Source organism: Hyposmocoma kahamanoa, unplaced genomic scaffold (assembly GCF_003589595.1).
Source record: "Hyposmocoma kahamanoa isolate Upper Pololo Valley unplaced genomic scaffold, ASM358959v1 224, whole genome shotgun sequence".
Classification (NCBI taxonomy): domain Eukaryota; kingdom Metazoa; phylum Arthropoda; class Insecta; order Lepidoptera; family Cosmopterigidae; genus Hyposmocoma; species Hyposmocoma kahamanoa.
This window is the reverse complement of record NW_020653743.1, coordinates 2,122,781-2,133,964: the sequence shown is the minus strand read 5'-3', so window position 1 is coordinate 2,133,964 and position 11,184 is coordinate 2,122,781. Positions and strand designations below refer to the sequence as shown.

At 36.1% G+C, this 11,184-nt stretch overlaps 1 protein-coding gene across 1 annotated transcript in view; it reads left to right on the top strand.

Moving 5' to 3' along the window:
- Nucleotides 1-2,132: 2,132 nt before the first annotated feature.
- The window catches only part of LOC113228254 (transcription factor EB), a 148,114-nt gene continuing 139,062 nt past the window's right edge, over nucleotides 2,133-11,184 (top strand). Inside the window, exon 1 of the mRNA XM_026461520.1 lies at nucleotides 2,133-2,250. The gene's annotated coding sequence lies outside the window, so the exon portion shown is untranslated. The remainder of the gene's footprint in view (nucleotides 2,251-11,184) is intronic.

Here is an 11,184-nt window from a genome sequence, read left to right as displayed (position 1 = left end):
GAACTAAATTGAAAAATTCTTCATCTATCTCTGATTTCGACACTCGACAGCTATACCTTACAACGAGCTCTTTAGCGATCGTGACAATGAACACATTAACAAAAATGTATAAATAAGTAGTTAATCAATATAATCTTATAAATTTAATTAATATAATCTTATAAAGCCCAAGTTTTTTTATTATTATCAACACGAATAGTAGTTATTCTTAGAATGAACTCGATTTCAAATTCATAGATACTTCAATTTCTCATTATGTCATTTTCCCACGTTTCAATTATTAATAGACAACTTCACATTATCCTTCATTCTTTAGAATTGTGGTCGGATAATTATACGGATGAATCTCGTCAGTTATTTTTAAAAACGCATTTGGTTTATTAACAATGCGATTTGATAATTTGTCACGATTTTTCGGAATAGAGAAGTATAAAAAATATGGGATTCTCCTTTTCAATCACAATTGGCACGTCTACGGAAACAAGACATTAAATTTAACAGAAGTTTTATATATCTTTGGATAGGATTATAAATCCACTATCCATTACAGCTCGTGTGTCATTAAAGTTCAATAACGCCTTTATGACTCTCTGTTCTGTTTCACGTGCCAACTCGATGGTGTACACTATAATGCTTGCCATTGTGGTGAAAGAATTTTCTCATCGACGTAAGGTACTCTTTACTGCCCAAGGTGCACCAGACGTACAGGAAAGGAGTGGAATGTCAGCAGCGAGACTCCTTTCGTGCACTCCGATAATTTTTATGTTATTAACCCAGCTTTCGGGTGGGCGGCCCCTTTCTCGTGTTGTATCCTTCTTCTCAGCTCCTGCATTCTCCTAGACCCCCACATTCAAGCAAACTATCATGCCATCTACTATTTCATAGCTCGTTAGGTTTCGTTGTTGTAAGTCTATGCTGGTTTCATCATTATCAGGATGTTTTATGGACACTTTAAAAAGTAAAACGATATTGTAATAATTTTACGTGTATTATTACTTCATCTTTTTTTAAATTTCAATAAGTTGCGAAAACAAAAAGTACATGAAAAAAATAACAAAACCACAGAACACGTACCCTGACCACGTCGACGTCATTTGAACCCTGTCATGTCATTATTCTGTCTCATCGATGCCACTATGCTACGCGTCGACAGTTGCCAGGCGCGCACGCATTCAGCCTCTCAATTGAACGAAAACGAGGGTAGCGTGTTCTATGACACATAACTGATTTGCTTACTTTCGCGATTTCTTACAAATTTTAATAATGCAAACTTGATGGCTACAGATATTAGTTTTAGGTGCATCGAAATCAAAATTCTTTTGATATTTTCTACGTCTATTCTTGTTATGTACTAAGCACGATAAGATGCACAAGATCCGTCTTCCAATCCCAGTGGATGACCTGCACTACTAAGACTTTTGAATCATAATATGCAGTACAGTGTACTAATAAGAAAATATGAAACCTGCACAGCGGAGAGATTATAAAAATTCTTCGAAGTGTGAGACCCTCCAACCTGCCTAAAACCTAAACCTTCTCCTTAAACAAAGACCCATGCCCAGCACTAGATTGATCGAAACGTGATAGTGGTACACTTTAGGTCTAAGGCCATCAACTACCGGTTTGTAGTGCAATTTAATATAACAGACGAAGATCTTGGCAAGTGGATTAAAATGTTTTGCAATTAAAAACATTTAGGTTCAAAATATAGGAATGTTTGGAATGTGTGATGTAATGTAAATATGGGCTTTATTTAGTATTTCACATTCCGTTAAAATTAATTTAACGTTTTCTTTTCCTCGGAACAGCCTTAACTTGCAGTGAGTTTTCATCTAATTCCAAGATGAATTCACAAATCTTCTAAACAGCAAATGCCAGTGTCTCGTATGCGCCTGTTGTTTTTCCTTGTCTCCCTCTTTATTGTCACAAAAACACTGTAAAAGCAAATTTATTAACACCAAGGAAAGCAAAAAGTCTTTATTAGCATGAAAAAAAAAAAACGATATTACAAAGTAGGTGCTCGTTATTCATTGCATCGCTTGCAATGTTCAGTAGCAGTTTACCTGTACTTTGATGCGCGGTCAGAGACGCACGCGCATGTCATATCACTCCTGTCAACCAGTATCACTGTGACCGCCGTCGCGAGCGTACGTTCGGCCTGCCCGCGTCAACACGCCACGTGTGTTTGTGAGTAAATAGTGCCAGTGAAGTTGAAATTGGATTGCTAGTACTCTTGACGATTCACCACGGGTAATTCGTAACGGAGTTTTGCTATTGTTTACTTTACCATTATTGTAGCTGCCTTTTGTACTGATTGAGCCTTGAAAAGCTTTATGACAGTTTTTTTAATTTTTAATGGGACATTTATGGCTAAATTTTCATATGCGTCACATGTGCTGGAGACAATCAGTTCGAGAACGCTTCAATATCATCAATAAGTGTACATGACACGTTTGTTATATTTATTGAACGCCATATACAAACGGTACTTATGGTTTATAGTACTACAGTTGACGCTCTGTGTTTCGTTTAGAGTCTTAATGCGAAGAGTTTGTTATTACATTTGTTTGATACAGTGGTAGTATCATTCATCGAGAGAGAATTCTCTATTTCAGCCGACGCTATGTGGCTAACAGACTAAACAAGCTAAATTAGAATTATTATAACTTCGCTCAATGTTATGGTTGGCTTTATTCAAATTTGTATCACTGAATGTTTTCAGTAAATACAGCATTTAGTCAGCAAAATCTGATGACCAGTTTGTAAAGTCTGTCAAGGTTTTCTTACCGGTTTTCAGAGTTGTAACTCTTAACAATTGCTCTTTAGAACTTACATTGGTTTTTTTACGTCATAATTACTCTGATCTTGCCATTTTAAATCTTATTTCGTCGGTGCTTCGATCATGTTTTATATTCCGTGCATCTTTCTATTGTTTGAAAAGTTTATATGTAAAAAAAATAGTTTGTGACTAGCCAACTAGATTTGGCCCTTTATCTATTGTCCTCAATTTCACTACAACAATAATTTACTGACCGTGACCTACATCTATTGTACAATAAGATATTTCTCTCCTACGATTTATAAATAAAGATATTTTCATCATCTTTGGGTTCGTATTAAAAGGTAAATAGATTATTTACATAGTTTTTTTTACATCCGCAAATCTCTGCATTTGGGAATCCCAGAATAAATAATCTTTAAAATCATGTTCTTTAACAGTTTATGCATCTTCACATTGTTTCTTTTTACTTTGAGAACATTAATTATTATAAAGCCAACATAGTTGTTTTTGCAAATTTCAGTTTGGTTTTATTCCATTCAACTGTGTTTTTCGTGCGTGTTCATTCATTAATGGACATTTGAGTCACCACCATACAATTGCATTTATAAATTCAATTCAACTTATGGTTATACCGAAGCATGGAAAAGCTACAAATCAAAACCACCTCATAACTTCAAGATGGTAGAAATTGACTAGGACACAAACAAAGCGGAATATTTACAAGAATAGAGTTTTACTGCGGAAATGAAGCCTTAAGCGAATATTTTAGTCTAGAGCTTCAGCACTCTGCGTCAACGGGTTGCTCAGTCTTAAATTTAGTTCTCCTACCTGACCAATGATCTCCATGTCCATTATGATCTGATCAATGTGGAACTAAAATCTCCAAAAATAAAATTTGTCAATGACCCTAAAAATATGACGTTCTTTATTGCACTTTTTTAAAGAACAATTCCAAAATGACAAGAAGTTAGAAGAGCTACTGTTTTTTACCGCTCAAATTAATGTACTGTAATGACAGCGCCCGAGTCACGTCCACGCCTCATATCTCTTTAAGTTATAGTAGTCAGACAAGCGTTATCTAAAGCAAAAAAGAAATGTCTATGTAACGGTTGATTACCATAATATGACATATGACTTGCTTATAAAACCTTGACCTGGACGTGATTAGAATCAGATCTGTACCTGTTCTAAATCTTAGTTGGGCGTATGCAATGTTTTTCATATGGAGTGCTGCAAGGTTTGCACTTGTGTTTACTGTTATTTAGTGTTTCTTCTTTTAATCGTTTATTTAAATCTTTTATTTTATCGAATATGGTAAAAGGCATTTGAAAATTAGATTTTATTAGCTTTGACATAGTATAGAGTACAGCAAGGTTCGTTTATAAAACCATAGTTGTTTTTTTTTCTTTACAAGTGTTATTTCATTGTTCGATAATTTTAAGTCTAAATATAATTACGAATACTTTTGAAATTACTTAGTATTGGAAGGCTAGCGTTTTAAACTCAAGTTGCTTAAAGTTTTTTCGGCGTTACAGCTTTAAAAAACGGTTATTCTTAATTAACAGTTTTTAATGTAGAGTCGCACAAGGTTCGCATCTTGGCTCATTTTAATTAATTTTTCGCACATTGACGTGGCATGTCTTACACACACAGGTTTTCCTTACTGATCACAAAGTAAATAGCAATTCACTTCAGACGTCTTTGTAGCGAAAACCGCAGCATATTATCCATGCAACTTTTGCAATTTTTTTTATAGTTTTTTGTGACTATGAGTATATAAGATTATCTTTAACATGTCTATGTTTATAGAAGGGACGAGTGGAGACTCGTCCCTTTTATAACATAGGAGTATTATATGCATTACTGTGTATAAAAAGACAGACTCCTGTCTACTATTGTAAAGCTAAAATTTTGATAGAATTTATTTATTTAAAAAGGTAAAACCGAACAACAATACGTCCTTTTCTCGTAGCAACAAAGGGTACTTGTAACTTTCTCTATAGTTTTGTTATTGGTAGTGATAGCCGAAAATTGTATTTTTCATGATTTTTCTATATATTGTAATAACTAATAATATTTTTAAACTTTTGAAACTTACGATTTACTTTTTATGCGGCTTATGTGCCAAGCAGGGGTAGCTCAGCTCAGAAAGTTTGCTTCTCATTTGACAGATCGACATTACGAATCCCTGTGAAGGCTTGAACGTCTTTAATTTATAAGTTATGTGCATTTGTCAATGTTTATTAACTACACTTTTCGCTAATGTTCAAGGAAAATGTGATAATTCTTGCATGTCGAAAAAGGTTCCAAAACCCCTGACAAACCCGCACAGTATCGATTAATCATTCGATTAGAGTTGCAGACTATGTATTGTTTTAATGGTTTGCACTTTTTTGAAACATTTTGTTATTACTGCGGGGCTAACACGACTTGCGCGAGAGCGACATAACGACTAATCCGAAGAACAAAGTCCGATGTGATTATACAGCGAAAAGAGGATAAATACATAATTTCATTATTCAAACTAAGGCCTGTAAACAACGGTGGATATGACATCCACAGCGAAGAAGAACGAACGAAATGTACTATGTCCTAAGAAGTAGTCGCTCACATAGATCTTTGTTCTACGGATAAGTCGATAAAATCGTCAAGTGTCGTGCTAGTTCTTCTATACTTTTTCTGTGTTCGGGATTTGACGGTAAATATAGCCAGTGCTGTCATAGTCTAAGTAGACAAACATCAAAAGAGATCGTAAAGGCCCAAAACAGGGGACTTGTTGATTTTACTCAGGGTGACGGGCACAGTGGCAGTGCCCATCAGGTCTTTTCATGATTGAAAACTTTGACCGGCACTGGAGCTGTTATGGGCTTGTATATCTGTAAATTTGTACTCTATGCCAATAACGTAAACTGCAACACAGATTAAACCTGTTTTTAACAGTTTGTGTATCTCCGTCTCCGAACGAGTTAAACGCTGGAATTCAAGGAGCAGATAACGAAACTGGTTTAAAAATGCTGCTGGTCATGGGTCTCCTCTCGGGCGAGGGTAACAATAACAAAAACAATTTGACCGAAATTCCCCATATAGGCAGGAAATTTGCGATAAACCCAGTGAATAATTAAATATGAATGTACACATAGTTATTAACCTTTTTTAACAGGAAGACAAACAAAGTAGATTCCCCTCCCCGTCTTTCTCTTAGTCATAGTATTATTACTCATAATGGTTATTCGAATAATAAAAAATACACTTCGCATAATCCATAGACTATTAATATTATAAATGCGAAAGTAACTCTGTCGGTTATGTATTTAGGCCTAAATAGCTGAACCAATTTTGATGAAAACTACGGGAGACCTATACCCAGCAGTGGGTGAAGTCAGGCTGTTAGAAAGAGGGTTGAAAGTTTGTGCAGAGAACCAATAAAAGTATGAAAATTAGTATAATACTTGGGCTACACGAAGTATTTATTCCTAAATGAATCTATAGAATACCTATCCTTTAGTAGCAGTAGAGCTCCTTGTGAAAGAGTTCGTCCAGGGAAGTACTGCCATCTTACCTATTTTTACCGCCAAGCAGTTACGTGAGCATTAACGCGTTCCGGTTTTGAAGGGCAAGGGTGCTGGTGAAATAACAGGCACATGGGCCTTGTCGACTTATGTCTCAAGGCGACGGGCGCAGTGGCAGTGCCTCAGTGATCCATGCGATTTAAAGCTCTGAGTGGCACTGCAACTGTTATGGACAGGCGTGTAGCTGACCATCAGGCGCAGAACTTGTTCGTCTCGTCACTTGATATTATAAAAAAAAGTCCTTCATCATGATCAACTCGTTATACGTACACGGTTCTCCTTCTAAGAGGGAGATTAGACCAGATCTCGCAATCCTGGCCCAATGCGATCCAGGGTTCTCCTTTAATCTGGTTGAGGCTGAAGTCGGTATATCTGTACCTATAATGAACTCTACGCCTTCTTATTAAACTGCCATATTTATTTGCTAATATTATTCGTTTAAATTACGTGAAAAACAAAAAAAAAACAAAATACGAAATTCTAAAAAACAAAAACAAAAAACGAATTTTGTGAAATAAAAAAGAAAAAAAAACCAAAATAAATAAAGAACAAATTCAAAAATTACTGGTGTTCAGCGGAGGTATCGATATTATTATATTATTCATCAATAAACGTTATCGTTAACGCCTACCAGCACCGACTGCGTCGGTTCTCGTTAATGGCCCGCAGATACGAGACTCGCATTGATATAAAAAAAAAATTCCTTTTATCAATGACAGTATAGCAATATAGCATTATTGAATACATTATTTTTGCTATAAGAACTCGATAAGTCCCATTACTATAATTATGATTTGTCCCCTCCTGTAGCGGACTATATGAATGGGTTGGGGTGGGTGCTATCAACGAGTGAGCAAGACCAAAGTAAATGTTTAAAAAAAATATTTTATGGCACCCTGAGACCTGGTGACCCTGAGACATAAGTTGACAAGACCCATGTACTATACATAATCTACGGTATAAATATAAATAGCCAAATATTATGTGATTAATATTCATAAATTATTGAGACATGGACATAGGATTTGGTTGTTTTTATGTTAGCAAGTGACGGGACGAACAAGTCGTGCGCCTGGTGGGAAGCAACACGCCTGCCCATAGCAGTTACAGAGCTTTAAATCGAGAAGATCTGAGGGGCGCTGCCACTGCATCCGTCACCTTGAACATAAGTTACCAACCCTGTGCCTGTAATTTCACCAGCACCCTTACGCTTCAAAACCGGAACACAGTAATGCTGACATGACTGCTTGGCGGCAGAAACAGGTAAGATGGCAGTACTACACTGGACGAACTCTTTCACAAGGAAGCTCTACTGGTACTAAATATGTACCTACTTACAGTTAACTTGTTACTTACATTTAAATTTTTAATATAAATATAAAACTAAAGTTAATAATCATTGACTTACAATTATATGGACGTCGGGTCCGCGCTAAAAAGTGTCCGCACTTGTAAGGCGCTAAAATCGTATACAGAGCGCGACACTCCGCTTTAGTCTTCATTTGTTCTACGGACAGCGCGATACTGCGATGACATTACAATTTAAATTTCGAATAGGTTGACTTGGGACATTTTTTTCGTGGTTTTTGTATTAGACCCGTCGTCCATTTATTTGTAAGTCAATGTTAATAATTGTAAATTTTTCGTTGAAGAAAAAACAGACCTAAAAAATTTGCTTATTGGCTTTTTTTGATTTCCATGGGATCCCCTCATCAGACTTCTTGGTGACGATGGGACTATTACGGACTCCTTTGTACATTTTATATGTTCTTTTTTGGTTGGTGACGGTGATTTATTGATTACATGTAAGTAGGAATTGTGTCAAGTGAAAAATCAACTTATTACTATTTCTGGAAAATAATTAGTAATTTGTGATAGCCAAAACGAACCCGGAACAGCGTCAGGGACCACCTCAAGAGTATACCCTTTCAAACAAAAGAAGAATTTTCAAAATCGCTGCACAATTGATGGAGAAATTGGTGAATACACGGACATGCCCATTGAAGTTGAAGATTTCCTTCGATTTTCATGGGATCCACTCATCAGATTGACTTGGTGACAATGGGACCACCACGAGAGTGCAACCTTTTAAACAAAAAAAGAATTTTCAAAATCGGTCCACAATTGACGGAGATATCTGTCACATAAAATATATATATAGCCGAACTTATAACCTCTTCCTTTTTTTAAGTCATTTAAAATACTTAAATTATATGCAAAAGAGATTTGTAGCAACTGCTGCGAGTTGCTACACCCTCCAATAAGACAATCTTCCTGCACATTCCAAAGGAAATGCAAGCTTCTTTAGTTACTTTCGAAGGAAATATCGGAAAGTAATGGGATGTAGCTTCGTCTTCCAGCGAATTAATTTTAGTTTTATACAATTTTTTTTATATTTATCTTTTTATCTACGTTGACTATATAAAATTCTGTTGCTATAATTTTATCATCCATTCTTTTCACATGATCAAATCATCTCGTTTTCAATTTTAGTTACTGCATCATCTGTTACACCACAACGCTCTTCTTATATTGATCATACTTCTACAAATTTTATTCATATAAATCAGCAAGCACCAATTCATTATAATCTCATATTTCAATTTGACATACCTGCATGATTGTGTTTCGACACGTATACCATATAATGAAAGCTATAAACGTACAGCTATATATTTTGGCGAAAGCGGTCGCAAGGACACCAGCGCACGCGCGTTGATGGGACAAAAACGGTCACACGTTAAATTATTACACCCTGTTATTTCTCGACGTTGAATTAAGTCGCTGTAGCAATTTCCCTGCAAATAGATAGATATACTAAAACATTATGGCGGGTGTTAGCCACATATATAAATTAATAATGCCGGATTAAATGCACAAGATATTTATTGTGTAGATATTTACAATGTGACCTGATCGTAGACAGATGGAAGACATAAAAAGTGAATAAATAGTCAAGGTGACTATAGTGATGTGGCAGATGCAGTGCCACTCAGAGCTTTAAATCGCAAAGATGTAACGGACACTGTCATTCCGCCTGTCACTCTGAGATGCAAGTTGATAAGTTTCACGTGACTGTAATTTCACCAGCACCCTTACCCTTCAAAACCAGAACGCATTAGCTCACATTACTGCCTGGCGGCAAAAATAGGTAAGATATTTTAATTCCTCGTTCACGGACCAGCCTCCACAACCATGTTATCAAAATATCAAAAAATATTATCAAAATAAAAATATTTTATTACTTCACTGTACATGGCATAATTCAGGGGCTCATGTTTCCTTTTAAGCTTGATAGGGCCTGTGTTAGGAAACATCGCTCTTCTTTACAATTAATAATTAATCATTGCTCTTACATTAACCTTAATAAACTAAGACTAATTTAACCTGTGTTACTTTGTGTGAGTGCATGTCCGTGTATACATATATGCATGAAGTGTGTGTAAATGAGTGTTTGTGTATGTGTGTGTGTGTGTGTGTGTGTGTGCGTGTGTGTGTAAACGTGTGTGTGTGTGTGTGTGTGTGTGTGTGTGCATGTGTGTGCATGTGTGTGTGTGTGTGTGTGTGTGTATGTGTGAGCGCACATATTTCTGTTCAATTTTGATTTCATTTAATTACAATATTATATCAACTAATACCTCGCTTTTATGTTTATTATGTTTTTGATGTTATGTAAAGCATCTATTTTATTTTTACATGCACTGTTTGTGGAGACAATAAATGATTTACGATTTGAATGCCTGGTATTTTCCGCAAGACTCTTTAATAGGAAACCATTTGTGGCGATTTGAACTCTAATAATATTAGGTTACACGCATCGCAGTCTCGTTGTTTGGCCACTATAATACTTAGACCTGACGTAACTTTATATTTAAAATATAGTAGTTTGAAATACTCCAGAGCAGTCGAGGAGATCTAGTATCAGATAAGGTAAAACTGCATACATTCCTTTTCAATTTAATTTAAGCGGAGGATGTCGAACCAATTCCTTACTCAGATGGTGTGTGAAATTAGAATACTACACTTTAAAATGTGGCTATACATTATGAGAATGGAACAATAAATTGAAATAAATCTATTTATTTTCTGCTTCTTTGGATTATAAACGCCCTGTTGCGCTTTCTTTTCAAGTAGATTTCCTGTAATCAGATGACCTCGGTGACCAGTAGGCACTGGATCCCAATTTTTTACAAATTTGGGGAACGGACTTTTCTAATTGGTTTTGATGCGGATGAGTCCTTTTCCACCAGGCGCTAAGCGGGGCTAGAAAAATGAAGTAATCCTGGTGGATTTTTTCCTCACACACTGCCTAGCTACCTCGCACAGCTTCGGTGGTAAACCATCACACCGTTTCACAGCATCGTTACACATACACGCACCGCTTAGTTACCTCGCACATCTCTGGTGTAACCGCAGTCTTCTCGTTATTTGAACCGACGTAGAAAAAAGAGTTTGATTTAATTGTTTTTTCGCGGCGACCGTCAAATCGTGAACCAAACGTGGGGAATTTGTAGTACTGTGATGTAGGACGGTACTCACCGGGAGTATTCATTTTGAGAATTTAGGTTAGCGAGCATTTGCAACACAAGCTTTTAGCGAACACATTTTAGTGAATGACATTGAAACAAAAACGCTACGCGATTAATTAGCTCATTCGCTCATTTTCACGAGCAATGAAATTTTCAAAATGGCTGCTACATATTAAGAAATTGTTCGAGGTGTATTCGCGAAGTGAGCGGCGCTTGGAATATTCACTATTAGTTAAAACAAAAATCTAGAACTAGACATGTAACGGTAATTGTGATTTTGTACCGTTGTACGATTGACATGTCC